This window comes from Canis lupus, chromosome 19 (assembly GCF_003254725.2).
Source record: "Canis lupus dingo isolate Sandy chromosome 19, ASM325472v2, whole genome shotgun sequence".
NCBI classification, from domain to species: Eukaryota; Metazoa; Chordata; class Mammalia; order Carnivora; family Canidae; genus Canis; species Canis lupus.
Window position 1 is genome coordinate 34039802 of NC_064261.1, and position 14048 is coordinate 34053849.

General features: G+C 33.5%; 2 long non-coding RNA genes across 18 annotated transcripts in view; one reads left to right on the forward strand and one right to left on the reverse strand.

Annotated features, from left to right (window-relative positions):
- Nucleotides 1–14048, reverse strand: part of LOC112648220 (uncharacterized) — a 191404-nt gene that overhangs the window by 63232 nt on the left and 114124 nt on the right. For 8 of the 16 annotated variants that reach the window (XR_007403907.1, XR_003128867.3, XR_007403905.1 and 5 more), the window contains 2 exons: nucleotides 9349–9391; nucleotides 8152–8206 (listed from right to left, as the gene is read on the reverse strand). The exons of 2 other annotated variants lie outside the window; for them this stretch is intronic. This is a non-coding gene — a long non-coding RNA (uncharacterized LOC112648220). The remainder of the gene's footprint in view (nucleotides 1–8151; nucleotides 8207–9348; nucleotides 9392–14048) is intronic. 6 more of the 16 variants (XR_003128862.3, XR_003128829.3, XR_007403909.1 and 3 more) reach the window with 1 other exon arrangement.
- The window catches only part of LOC112648269 (uncharacterized), a 36853-nt gene that overhangs the window by 9708 nt on the left and 13097 nt on the right, over nucleotides 1–14048 (forward strand). Inside the window, exons 2-3 of one of the 2 annotated variants that reach the window (XR_003128881.3) lie at nucleotides 6337–6458; nucleotides 9988–10089. This is a non-coding gene — a long non-coding RNA (uncharacterized LOC112648269). The remainder of the gene's footprint in view (nucleotides 1–6336; nucleotides 6459–9987; nucleotides 10090–14048) is intronic. The other variant, XR_003128880.3, reaches the window with a different exon arrangement.

Consider the following 14048-nt stretch of genomic DNA (forward strand, 5'->3'; position numbering starts at 1 on the left):
CAAATATCTTCATTGTCTTCTCATTTGTGGCTCCCTTTTTGATTCTTTTAAAAACTAGAAGTTTTTCATTTTAATAAAATTCATTTAATTATTTTTTTCTTTAAGGCTTCATTTTTATGTTATCTAAGAATTATCACAAGGTCATGAGAATATTTTCCTAATTTTTAGTCTTTTGTCTTTCTATTTTACAACAAAATGATTCCGTTGTATGATGCTACAGTACCTTTTATTAAAAGATAATCCATCCTCCAACAGAATTCAAGAAACATAAGATATAAATGAAGTTGCTTATGTGTGTAGATGTTTTTCTGGAATCTAGTCTGTCTTACGGATCTATTTACCTATTTTTATGCCAACACAGTTGGTTTTATTACTATAGTTTTCTAATAAGTCCTGAAATATGGCACTATTATTCTTCCAAATTGTTATTCCCCATTAAGATTGTTTTGGCTGTTCTAGTTCCTTTCCATTTCCAATAATATTTAAAATCCATCTTGTCAGTTTCCACCAAAAAAATTGAAAAGTTTACAGAAAATTTCCACCCTAACAATATTGAGTCTTGCACACTTTTACTTCCCCATTTAAGTCTTTTTAAATTTCCTTTAGCAACATTTTTATTAAATTTATGGCTAAGTGCTCAATTTTTTCTTCTATATTGTAAGTGGTGTGGGTTTAAAATTTCATTTCCCCATTGTTCCTTGTGTCTTTACAGTAGTACAATAAATTTGAGAGTATTGATTCTGTATGATACAATTTGGTGAAATCTTCTTATTTGTGCTAACAATTACTTAATGTGCTATTTTGGATTTCACACTTACCAAATCATCTGTTTATCTGTGAATAAACATTTTTAATTTTTTTTTTATTTCATTACAGTCTTCTTTATTGAACTTACCTTTAGTAAAATGTAAAAAGAAAGTCATAGGATAAATGCCCTTATTCCTGACTTCCGGGAAAAAAAACATTAAATTTTTCATTTAATATTATGTAAGGCTTTTTTTTACAATTATTCTTTATAAGAATAATGGTATTTCCTTCTATTTCCAACTTACTGAAATTTTGTTGTATGTAGGTGATTAATTTTTTTCAAGTACTTTCCTCTGCATCTGTTGAGGTAATATTATAGTTTTTCTTTATCTGTTAATGTGATGATTATGTTGATTTTTTTGAATGTTAAAGAACTACTCTGTCATGCAGCATAATATTTTTTTATTCTATGTCTAAGTGTTTTTTTAAGATTTTATTTATTTATTCATGAGAGACAGAGAGAGAGAAGAGAGGGAGAGAGAGAGGCAGAGGGAGAAGCAGGCTCCATGCAGGGAGCACAATGTGGGACTCGATCCCAGGACTCCAGGATCATGCCTTGGGCCGAAGGCAGGTGCTAAACCACTGAATCACCTGGAAATCCCCAGTATTTGTTTTGATAATACTTTTATTCAGGTTATTTACATTTATGTTAATGGAGATAATCATTTTCATTATTTTTCTTGTATCATACATGAGAGTTGGTATCAGTTACGCTAGCTTCACAAAAAAATTCAGCAAGGGTTGTCTCTTTCTCTATTCTGTAAAATATGGCATTCTGTATTCTCTAATATTATCCATATTCCATATCTTCTTGTCTTTCCATATCTTCCCCTTGTCCCTTCTGGAATACTTGGTCCCACAAAAGAAAAATTCTCTATGCTTATTCTTCCCACAATAGAAATCATTAACTGTAAGTTCTCTTCCCCTTTTTGACCGACATGAAAATTATTTCTACTATAAAGATATCCTCGAATGGAAATCGTCTCTACTGGTGATTATTATTTTTTTTTAAATGGGTTTTTTTTTTATTTTTTTTATTTTTTATTTATTTATGATAGTCACAGAGAGAGAGAGAGAGGCAGAGACACAGGCAGAGGGAGAAGCAGGCTCCATGCACTGGGAGCCCGATGTGGGATTCGATCCCGGGTCTCCAGGATCGTGCCCTGGGCCAAAGGCAGGCGCCAAACAGCTGCGCCACCCAGGGATCCCTACTGGTGATTATTTTTATATCTACTTCCTTCCTATCAATGGTGCTGAAGTATTGTAATTGCTCCTTTTTGATAATTGACTATTTCAGAGCATTTTCCTTCCATACACTGACCCGCCTGACAAAAAGCAAAAATAACAACACAGCAAATATTTTAAAAAGTATTAAATCTCCAGTGGTGAGATTATAAGCTGTACTCCTTGTAGTAATTTTCATCATAAAAGGCATAAATATAACAACATTCTTTGTGCCATAACTTTTCTTGGCTCTCAATTCTCTACAGAACATTTTATAAAACTTGGTCCAATATTTTATCTTCTACGTAATTTGGCCCCAGTCTGACTCTGTAATGTTGGTTTCAGTAATATCTCTGGAGCAAGTTTATTTTATTTCCCTAAACTCATATAAGTAATATATCCTTACTCATACCATTTCTCTAGAATTCACTCTTTCCTCTGCCTATCCAGATTCTGCTCATCCTTCTATACACGATTTTAATTTCGTCCTGTCCATGAAGCTTTCTTGGTCAATTCAGAAGAAAATATTCTAGTCATACTTTTAAACTTCTTTGGCAGTGACATCAATGGATATTGCTGGTTATTATTAGTTAAATGCTTTTATATATCAGAATTTTCAACCACGTAATATATTCAGAATAGAAAGAAGTTCTCTCTTATTCCTCTTGCCTAAGATGGTGCCCAGAATATATCAAATACTCAAAGGATATTAGTTACAGCAATGAAAGTGAAAAAAAGTAATTATTTTTGTTTTTAGACTTAATAAACTTCATAGACCATTCCAAATATAAGAATCAGGGATTTGGTCTTGGCTGTGCTACCAACTATCTACATAGCATTAAGTAAATACTTCCATCTTAGTTTCTCCTCTCTGAAATGGAGTCTATTAATGTCTGTCTCTATAAGCCCCATAATCCAACAGATACATCCTTAGAAAATTAAAAAATCTAGGTTGAAAGAAATAATTTATTATACAAATAATAATTATTTAGCTTAAACTTTGACCAAGGGCTAGTTAATGGCAACATCCAAATATAAATATGACCTTAGAAATCATAAGGACTCTCAAAGTAATTACAAGAGGGAAAACAGCATATTTTGTTACCAAATATCAAAAAGAACATTTGTATTCCTCCCCACTGTGAAGTCTCTGAGTATTTTTATTCTATAACTATTGTTTTCTCTTTATCTACAAGTTTTCTTTATTAAAAATATCAGAGGTAAATAACTAAAGAAGAATATTTGGAAAATATTTTCCCTATGCTCTATTACCTACACTGGGGTTCTTAGGAAAAACAGAAAAAATAGTACTTTTGGCATAAGGAGATACATAAATAAAACATGATATTTTCTGCAAATTATTTCCTAATAGTAATTAAAGGGGGCATGTGGGTGGCTCAGTCAGTCATATGCCTGGCTCTTACTTTCAGGTCAGGTCATGATCTCATGGTTCATGGGATCCAGCGCCATGTCAGGCTCAGCACTCAGTGGGGAGTCTGTTTGAAGATTTGTGTCTTCTGCTCCTCCCTCGACTCTCTCTCTCTTTCTCTGAAAATAAGTCTTAAAAAAAAGTTTCACTCCCAAAACAAAGATGACTTCCAAAATATCCTAAGGTGAATTTGCTCAGTAATAAATGACATTTCTATGGAAAACTTATTTTAATGTAAATTGTAAAAGAAAATAACTTTCCAACTCTTGCTGAATTAAAAGGAAAGATTTAGTAATATCCAAGTGCTGGAGGCCCTGTTGGTGGGGGAGTTATGTGGTACAAATGGGATTGGAACAGCTAATGCTCAGTTGGGGTTTAGGTGGGAAGGAGACACACAGTGTCTACTAAATATTCAGGTAGTCAAAAGATCAATGAGAAATGGAACTTTTATCTCATTATTTTCTTACAGGAACTGTTCCAATGACAGGATAGTAGTATAAACTCTGCTCATGTAATAGTATAAAGTCTGCTCATGTCATTGAATAAATAAAGCAAAGGAAGCTCAGAGGCTATTTCCTAGAATGAATAAAGATTATTTTGTTAGATGGAAATAATCAGGGTAGAACCAAGGAAAGTAAAATAAGGAGGTGGATATGACATTATAGGACTTGACAAATATTTAGGATTATCTTTTCTGAATTGAGCTTCACTAAAAAGTGTTTAGCTTAGGTAAATGGATATAGAACCAGTATCCAGCAGCTGTACCAGAAAAGCTTACAATTTGAATGCCAAACTGGTAATGTATTTATTCTTTTTCTACCATATTCCAAAAATCTGTTGGTTATTATTAAGGATAAATTGAGAAAGTGAAATTTTCATTAATGAAACATTTTTAAATACATGGAATTGACCATGTACGTGTATATTATAATTCTTGTAAAAACTATACTAAGATTCTTTTCTAGAAGCTGATATAAATTTTTCAAAGCTTCATTTGAAAAAGTAAACAGAAGGTTGTAGATGAGGGCAGCCCGGGTGGCTCAGCAGTTTAGCGCCACCTCTGGCCCAGGGTGTCATCCTGGAGACCCAGGACTGAGTCCCATGTCAGGGTCCCTGCATGGAGCCTCCTTCTCCTTCTGTCTGTGCCTCTGCCTCTCTTTCTCTCTATGTCTCTCGTGAATAAATAAATAAAATCTTAAAAAAAAAGAAGTTTGTAGATAAAAAATAAAAACAGGATGGCTGACTTTTTCCCACCACAGAATGAAATATATTCTAAAGTAAAAATAATTAAATTCACAAATATCCACGCAGATCATTGAACTAAAACAGCTGTAGAATTTATTTCACAATAGCTTGTAAGCAGTCCTAGATGTGAAGAATGTCTATCTTCTTGGCTTGCTGACATGAGATGGCATTAGTGATCAATAATAACTTGAGACTTGGGAATTTCAAATTAATGGACTTATAGCCTATGGAGACCTAAGCTGTTGATAGGTAGAGGCTCCCCTGCATATATAAAACCTTACAGTATAAAATAGGTTTTGTAACACATAATCCAGTGAGGCTGATAGCTTATTATTATGGTTTACCAAACAAGTATGTTAACAGGGGAAGCTAATGCATGTTTCTCAGTATATTGGATATGCAAATGCATGAAAAGACACAGAAGTATGGTCAACCACAATCAAAAGCTTTATTAATTTAAGGATTGAAGACTTGGCAATATTGGCAATTCTAATGAGAAATGAGTCATCAGAATTGGTTCCTCAATGAAATTGGCTACAGAAAAGTCAATCTGAGAAAGGAAATATATGGAAATCTTTGCTACTCAGACCCTTATTAAATGGCTTCTCTTAAGTGTTCATGGTTTTGAATATTAAACAGAATTTGATTTGATTCCTGAAAAGACAATCTTTAATTTAACTACACATGCAATAGATTTCAAAGGGGCCTGAATTATGCTATGCATTGCAACCTGTCTTGCTCATTTGCTTTGTTTTTGTTTTTCTAAATTAGAGTATTTGCAAATGTGCCAATTCTTCAGTTCTCTTTATTTTTTTTTTTTTACAAATGGTTTGGTTGTGCATTTTTTATTGTAAGTCAGCAAACCTCAAATATTTAATTTTCTCTTTTTGTACTTTTCCATTCATTTTTAAAACATCTTATCCTCTCAGCAGAGTTAGAAGAATCTGCTAGTGACCCATCTGTCTGCCTGCAATTTTAACAGTTGACTTTCAGTCCTCTGACATCCTTCTGGTTATACTGAATACCTATGTGTCAAAGAGAACTCATGACAAGAAGAGTATATAAAAGAGAACTCAGAGTAAAGTGTTCTTTTTCTGAGACTTTGGGTCAACCTCACTATTTCCTGCTCATTAATGTCACTGACCTCCTGTTCTCTGGTTTCTTCGGGTCTGGACTTCTAAATCTCTGTCTGGTCTTGCCTACTCTAAGCTACCTTTACAGAAGTCAATGTCTTTCCCTTTAAACCAAATGAAATAATAAGAACATGATGTAATTCTGAGACTTCCTCTTCTCCCCACAACCTCCGTGTCATTCCCAGAACCTGCTTTGGTTCTGACTTCTGGATTTGTCCTGGTCCAAACTTATTACCACTATTATTTAAATCAACCACAACTACTGCTTCTATTAAAATGTCACCAAAACATCATGTTGCACCATGTGTCATGTTTTATAAAGAGCAGCTCATTTACACTACATATTAGCCCTGAAATATAGGTGTTAAATCCCCATATACAAAAGGAGAAAATTGTGTCACGAAGATTAATAACTTAAGACATATGTAAATGATAGAAACAAGAGTCTAATTAATGTATTCTAATTTCAATACTATTCTCAATTTACTACATTTATAGATTAACTCAACAGGAAAGCACACCAATCAGTCCATGCACCAAAAAAAGGGATTATTCATTTCCCCCAGCATGTAGACCTCGAATTGCCAAGGTTCCAGATATAGCAAGTCAAAAAATTAAAGGTATGAACAAATTTGAAAGAGAAATTAAGGCTTTTTGTCATGCCTTGTTTTTTTTTTAAGATTTTATTTATTTACTCATGAAAGACAGAGAGACGCAGAGACACAGGCAGAGGGAGAAGCAGGCTCCATGCAGGGAGCCCAACGTGGGACACAGCATGGGCCAAAGGCAGCGCTAAACCACTGAGCCACCCAAGCTGCCCTTTTCAAGCCTTTTTAACTATGTGAGCAAAAATTAAAATGTTTACACATAGGCATATACATATTTATACATACATATCATACATATGTTTGTGTATACATATGTATATATAAATGTGTGTATATACATCAAATTTGTTATTTAGACTCGATATAGGAACACTTCTTTATAAACTTATAATTATTGGCTTATCACGATGATAAGAATATCCACATTATCTTATGAAGCAAAGAAAATTAACCAGTAGCAAAAAAAGGCCTAGAAGAAAAATTTTGTTTTCTATTCATTGAATTACCATTAATTATTTCAAAATGAAACTTACCTTTGTAAAAACTTAGAATTAAGTACGCATTTGATTAAAGGGGTCTATGGAAATTGTAAAGAATGTCATAAATACAAATGAAATTACTTTTATTTGATAATTTTATGTATATATATAAATCTTTGCAATATATGGTATTTTTCATTGAATAAACTAAAAAGATAATATGCTCAAAAGAACAAGTTACTCATTTTAAATGAGAATAATAGAATTTGAGCCTATTTTATGATAAATCTTTTTTTCACTTAAAGATGGTGCATATTTTATACTTAAAAAAATAACTAGAAAAAAAAAAAACTATAGATTACTGTGTCACAAAAACCAGGGAGACATTGTTTAAGAATGACAAATTCTACTGAAAGATTAAATCTGGTTGACTTTAGCACTATGGAAATCCTAGATATCTTGGTGAAAGATTTGGTGGGGATATGAGACTAAATGTTGCTTGGAGTGCATTGAACAGTGAGTGGAAAAGAAATGAAGTCAGCAACTAGAGTCTACCCATGCTAGAGGTTTGGAATGTCTGGTTCCAGACAAAAGGCAGTAAGCACATTCAACTCTATCTTTCTCACTGGCTACAATTTAAAGCCTTGGCTTAAATACATAAATCAACTATCAGAAGACTCTGAAAGGTTATAAAAGCAGTGGACCAGGGCAGCCCGGGTGGCTCAGCGGTTTAGCGCCACCTTCAGCCCAGGGCCTGATCCTGGGAACCAGAGATTGAGTCCCATGTCGGGCTCCCTGCACGGAGCTGCTTCTCCCTCTGCTTGTGTCTCTGCTCTTTCTCTCTCTCCCTCTCTCTCTGTGTCTCTCATGAATAAATAAATAATTAAAAAAATAACAATACTTTATATTGGTACAAAATCTCAGAGAATTGTTAAATTTTTATCAGGCTCTAGAAAATGCCAAGTACATATTAAAATTTATTGATGCCAATAATTTTTTTTACAATTTTCTGAATTCTTCTGTGATTTCTTTACTCTGAAATTATTGCAAAATTAATATTTTGATGATGGTACTCATATGATGTAGGAGGCTATAAATTGAATTTGAAATTAGCTATCACAATCACATTATATTCACTTTAATATTTAAATATCTATATTCTTTTGATACTGAATATTGAATAATGAGGAAAAAAATTCCCAGTTTGATTTCATATTAGTTCTTACCAAACTGTTCAGTTTGGAGCATGATTCTTATCCTCACTAGGCCTCACTCTTCTATCTGCAAAATGAAGACAATGGTCACAAGATACATAGCTGTTGTAAAAATTAAATGTGATAATTGTACACGCACACTACTAAAATGTTGCTTTGGACAGGAAGCCTATAAATAATAGCTATTATCATCGAGTATCATGATTAATTTATATATTTATATATAAATATAAATTACTAGTACACATTAATTATTCCTGTTTTATTTTAATCAGTTATTACACATTAGTTTTGTTTGTTGCCTCAAATCCAATATAGAATGAGATAAGACATAAGATAAATAATTGATTCCAAAATGTAACATATACTTGAAATACATTTTTTGTCTATAGCTATCAATATCCCATAATAATTAGCAAATTTCAAATGAAAAGCTAGCTTTGAACAGAATATCAGTATGTTTTTGGTTCATTAACTTATTCAAAAAAGGCTGAAAAAATGGCACTTTGTAACACTGCAAATAATGCTGACCATTTTCTGGTTTATAAAGCTTCACAATGAATCCTAGGTGGCTAAATAAGAAATACACTTATTTTTTCAAAAAAATTTTTTTTTATTTCAGTTCTTTTTTTTCATTTCCGTTCTTCCCTGCTCTGACAGATAATGGAAGTTGACCATTTTATGACATATATCTGATTCTATTATCACCTAAAACTTTAAAACTGACTGAATATCATTTTGGTGGTAGCAATAATATCTGATAGAGTATCCCTTTCTATTGATTTGGTGTCTTTCTTTATTTTTTAAATCTTCTATCTTAGCCAAGCTGAATTATGTAATTGTTCCTGCTTTCCAATAACCTGAAAATTATTATTAATGATCTCAATATTCACAATATTTTTATTACCTACAACATCATAGAGGACATAGATGGAGATTTCCTGATGCAAAACTACATGTATGGCATTTGAGAAGTTTTTGCTTGTCACTATATTAAAATAGTCTTGCATCTTAGAACAATACCTACTTGCTAAAAAGTCTTTCCTCCATGAAAAATGACAGTTTCAATCCCTGTGAATTTTGCCCTAGATCATGTTCAGCTCATACTTTGAAACTTTGACCTCCTATTTTTAGTCCCCACTCCCTTGGGGAAAACTTTGACCTCCTATTTTTAGTCCCCACTCCCTTGAGTCATTATTTTTGACTCACCTAATCTTGACCGCCAAGTAATGGAGTGATCATGACCTTTGTTCTGGAATTATAAAATGTGGGAATAATTCATGTGCATTTTCTATTTCAGAATTACTAATAGAATAAAACTCGTTGGCTATTTGCTTTCCTTCACCTGTTCTTTCAATGGACTTACCAATATGAATCTCCTTGACCCTAAAAACTCTGATTAATCTCCTTTCCACCTTACTCTTGAATATACCTGTAAGAGCTTTGGAATAGGTCAGATTGTGTCTTTTACTACATGGTCCTATGTATCTAACATTTCCCTAACCCGTCACCCACGTCTGTTAGTGACCTCTCCAGTGTGAGGCTCAAAAGCCTGCTGTACATACATTTACTTCCCATACAATAAACATTGAATGGCTATTTGCTAAGTGAAAAAATAAGAAAATGGATAGTTATTGTGTTATAATATGTATTTGTCTCCTACAATAGTTTAGATATTGTGTCAGAGAAAAAATACATAAAATTCATTTTTATATCCCATTCACCTAATACAGCACTTGGGACATAGTAGAAGCTCCAAATATGTTACTAAATTAACTAACTGTATTTGCCTTTCAGATCATAAAAATGATGTAAAGTAAATCTTTCTCTTTCCTTCCACTTCTTCAGTGTCAACATTTAGGTCTAAGTTTTTTGGGTGATACAAAATGATGGCCACTTAGAGCTGGGTGAAAAGGAAAAACAATCAAGAAGGGTTTGAACAGCACTTAGGTAAGGTCATCCAGTCCAATGATTTATATTATCAAGGAGAGTGGTGAACAAGGGACAGCCTCAGGAAAAATCTACATGAATATATGCACATAATCCATTGGAACTTTCTTTTCTTCTTCTTCTGTTCTTAACACACTTTTTTTTTAGTTTTTTTTATTTATTTATTTATTTATTTATTTATTTATTTATTTATTTATTGGAGTTCAATTTGCCAACATATAGCAAAACACCCAGTGCTCATCCCATCAAGTGCTCCCATCAGTGTTGGTCACCCAGTCACCACCACCACCACCCCCTCACCCCCCTCACCCCCCCCCCACCTCCCTTTCCACCGCTCCTTGTTCATTTCCCAGTTAGGAATCTCTCATGTTCTGTCTCCCTCTCTGATATTTCCCACTCATTTTCTCTCCTTTCCCCTTTATTCCCTTTCACTATTTTTTATATTCCCCAAATGAATGAGACCATATATAATGTTTGTCCTTCTCCAATTGACTTATTTCACTCAGCATAATACCCTCCAGTTCCACCCACGTCGAAGCAAATGGTGGGTATTTGTTGTTTCTAATGGCTGAGTAATATTCCATTGTATACATAGACCACATCTTCTTTATCCATTCATCTTTCGATGGACACCGAGGCTCCTTCCACAATTCGGCTATTGTGGCCATTGCTGCTAGAAACATCGGGGTGCAGGTGTCCCGGCATTTCATTGCATCTGTATCTTTGGGGTAAATCCCCAGCAGTGCAATTGCTGGGTCGTAGGGCAGATCTATTTTTAACTCTTTGAGGAACCTCCACACAGTTTTCCAGAGTGGCTGCACTTAACACACTTTTTAGTGTTAAGTGTTAACACACTAAATCAATCAAGTGTTAAGAACACACTAAAAAGTGCTTTTTGTTTTGTTTTGTTTTAAAAATAGTGTTGCTTATTACAAAGCATTTATAACATGAAGGGGCAAAAGAATGAAAACTGTCCCATATTACATCACTAACTATAAATTACTATCAATTCCAGACATCATTTTTCTATACACAAATACAGATAGAACATTCAATTAAATTTACTTCAATTTCACCCAAGTAAAAAAGAAAAGTAAAATAAAAGGAAACTAAAGAAATTATAGAACAGTTAAACATTGCCTTACAAAAGTTATTACATCCCTAAAGCTTTCTCTAATATGAAAACATTATGAAAAACATTAACTGTTGAAATAGTTTTTCATCAATAATTTCAATTTTAGGCAGTATTATTGACTCTCTGCTATGAAAGTCAAGGCTATTAGCATCTGATTCTCTTCCCGCTTTTACTCCATGAATTCCTTTATGTTTGCTATTTTGCTTATTATCAATTACATCATTATTTTTGTACCATCATTGTTTCCAACATGAAACAATGTTCTCTATTTCCTACATTTATTCATATTAAGAGAATACACCTGGTCTTTATATCCTATTTAAAATGGTCACTTGGTGTGAGTGGAATATTTGTTCATTCTCAAGTTGACATACACTACTCTTCCTATATTATCTCTGATACTCAAAGTTCTAGAGAAATGTGAGGCCAACCTGATTTCTTTTCTTCTAGTCCCTGAATTTTTTTCTATCTGACTTTATCTTAATTCATTTTAAAAAATATCTTTATTTTAATTAGGCGATGTTTCAGTAGCAATTGTTACAGTTTTCAAGAACATATGTTCTTTAATATGCAGATCCTTTCTCCACTTCAGGGAAAGTTTATCTCATTGTATCTTTTAATATGTTTTTCTATTCCGTTTGTTTATTTCTCTACATTAGAAGACAATTCATGTTTTTGTTTGATTAATTTTGACTTTCTTTTGGTTGTCTTTGTCACCTGTATCCACTGGAATTAACTATAGCTTTATTTTCTGTCAGTAATTGGATTCTTCAGAAGATACATCAATTCTTTTAATTTATACTTTAATCTTTAATTCTGCTCCTTTTTCATCATGTTCTTATTGCTCTTACTGATGTTTCCTATTGTTGCCTTATGTCTAGCTTCTCTTTTTATTCTTTCTTATCTCATTTTTTTCTCATCTTCTCTTTGTAAATTTTTTTATTAGATTGAAATTATTAGTTTATTGATCTATACTTCCAAAATTATGAAGAATTTTTCCTCTATTTACCTGAGTTTTATTTTTCATTTGGCCAGGAAATGGTCTAGGATAATGGTCATGTGTTTGGACTCTAGAACCAAACTGCCTTGATCAAATCCTGGCTCTTTTACTTATGGTTTGACTTTAGCCTAGTGATTGAATCTCTCAGTTATCTGGTTTGCTCCTCTGCAAAATGGGGATGATAGTAACTGTATGTGCTTCAATATAATTTTGTAAAGATGAAATGGGTAGTATAGGTATATAGCCTACTACCTGGGTAAAGGTAAAACCACCATACAGAATATCATTCCACTAATACTTATTCAACTGGATAAAGTATAACTGCTCCCAAAACAGTGACCCCTAGAAAATAAACAAAAACAGACCGTTTAAGAGCAAAAACATCAAAAACACAAAACTCAAGATCAAAGAACAAAATATAGGATTCTAGAGTAGTAAATCACAGCATATCAACATACTTGCTTCTGTTCTTTCCCCTTAGAAGGCAAACTGGTATCCTACAATTCCAAATCCTAAGAACTTTTGCTAATAGTCCCAAATCTTTTTTTTATTATTATTATTTTTTAATTTACTCATAAGAGATACACAGAGAGAGGCATAGGCATAGGCGGAGGGAGAAGCAGGCTCTCCAGGGAGAGCCTCATGTGGGATTCTATCCTAGGACCCTGGGATCATGCCCTGAGCCAAAGGCAAAATGTTCAACCACTGAGCCACTCAGTTACCTCTAGTCTCAAATCCTTTAGCAGGGACTTTTCAACCTTTCCTATGACAGAAGAGAAGTGACATGGGCTAAAAAGGAGACAGGTGAAACAGGTATAGCAGAAAATACATTGTGTCTTCCTCTTCTTGTTAATGGCTTTGCCACATTTTCTGGCATCCCTTGTAGGATGCACAGCTGTGAGACTGAGTACCATCCAAGGGAGCATGAGTGGAACTGACTTGGATTATTCTAGTCCAGGCTCTTAGAAACCTCCCTTGTTTCCATGCCAGGCTATAGAGAGGGGGAGGCAATCACGAGAAAAAATTCAACAAACTACAGGTTGAAGTTGGGAAAGCTTCTTCTAGACCAAGTTTCAGAAAGATTACATAGATTAGGGGCCATCTCTGTAACATCTTTATTCAGTATGGTAAAATGAAGGGAAAAAACAACTTAAAAAAGACATATTTTACTGTATTTGAGCAATTTACAATTTTTACAATTTTCAAATGTTTATCATGTTAGGCTACATTAACTACAATTCATGAGCAATGAAAAAAGAAAAAAAGAGTTATCTCAGCCTCAGTGAATGCGATGAAGTTTCTTTTATCTTTCTTTCTTTCTTTCTTTCTTTCTTTCTTTCTTTCTTTCTTTCTTTCTTTTTTTTTTTTCAGTGAAGTTTCCAGGGCTACATGCTGTTTTGGGAATTGATATGAAGCCTGGGGCTAAATACTCCATGTAGCAGACCCCTCTCCCCTCTGTGTCCAACCCTCATATGTGGCATTCACAGAACATCAGGAGTGAGGGAGGAACTCCTGTATTCTATTAAAAACTGCACCCCACTTCAGATAAACTCTCTCCACCCCTATCATCTTCTTAGATTACTGAAAATTTAGAAGAAACCTAGTTCTACCCAGATGAAAGACCAAAAATCTGAGAAAGAAAAGAGCCTGGATGTTTAAGAAATGGAAAGAGTTGGCAGGAAAGTTGTGCCCAAGTTAGAAATGACATAGGAAAATTTGGGGTATGCTGATCCTATATGGTCTTGCAGATTTAATTTTAGGTATTTTTAAAGACCTTATTTACATTTTATGCAGAGAACTATGGGAAACACTGAAGGACCTCAA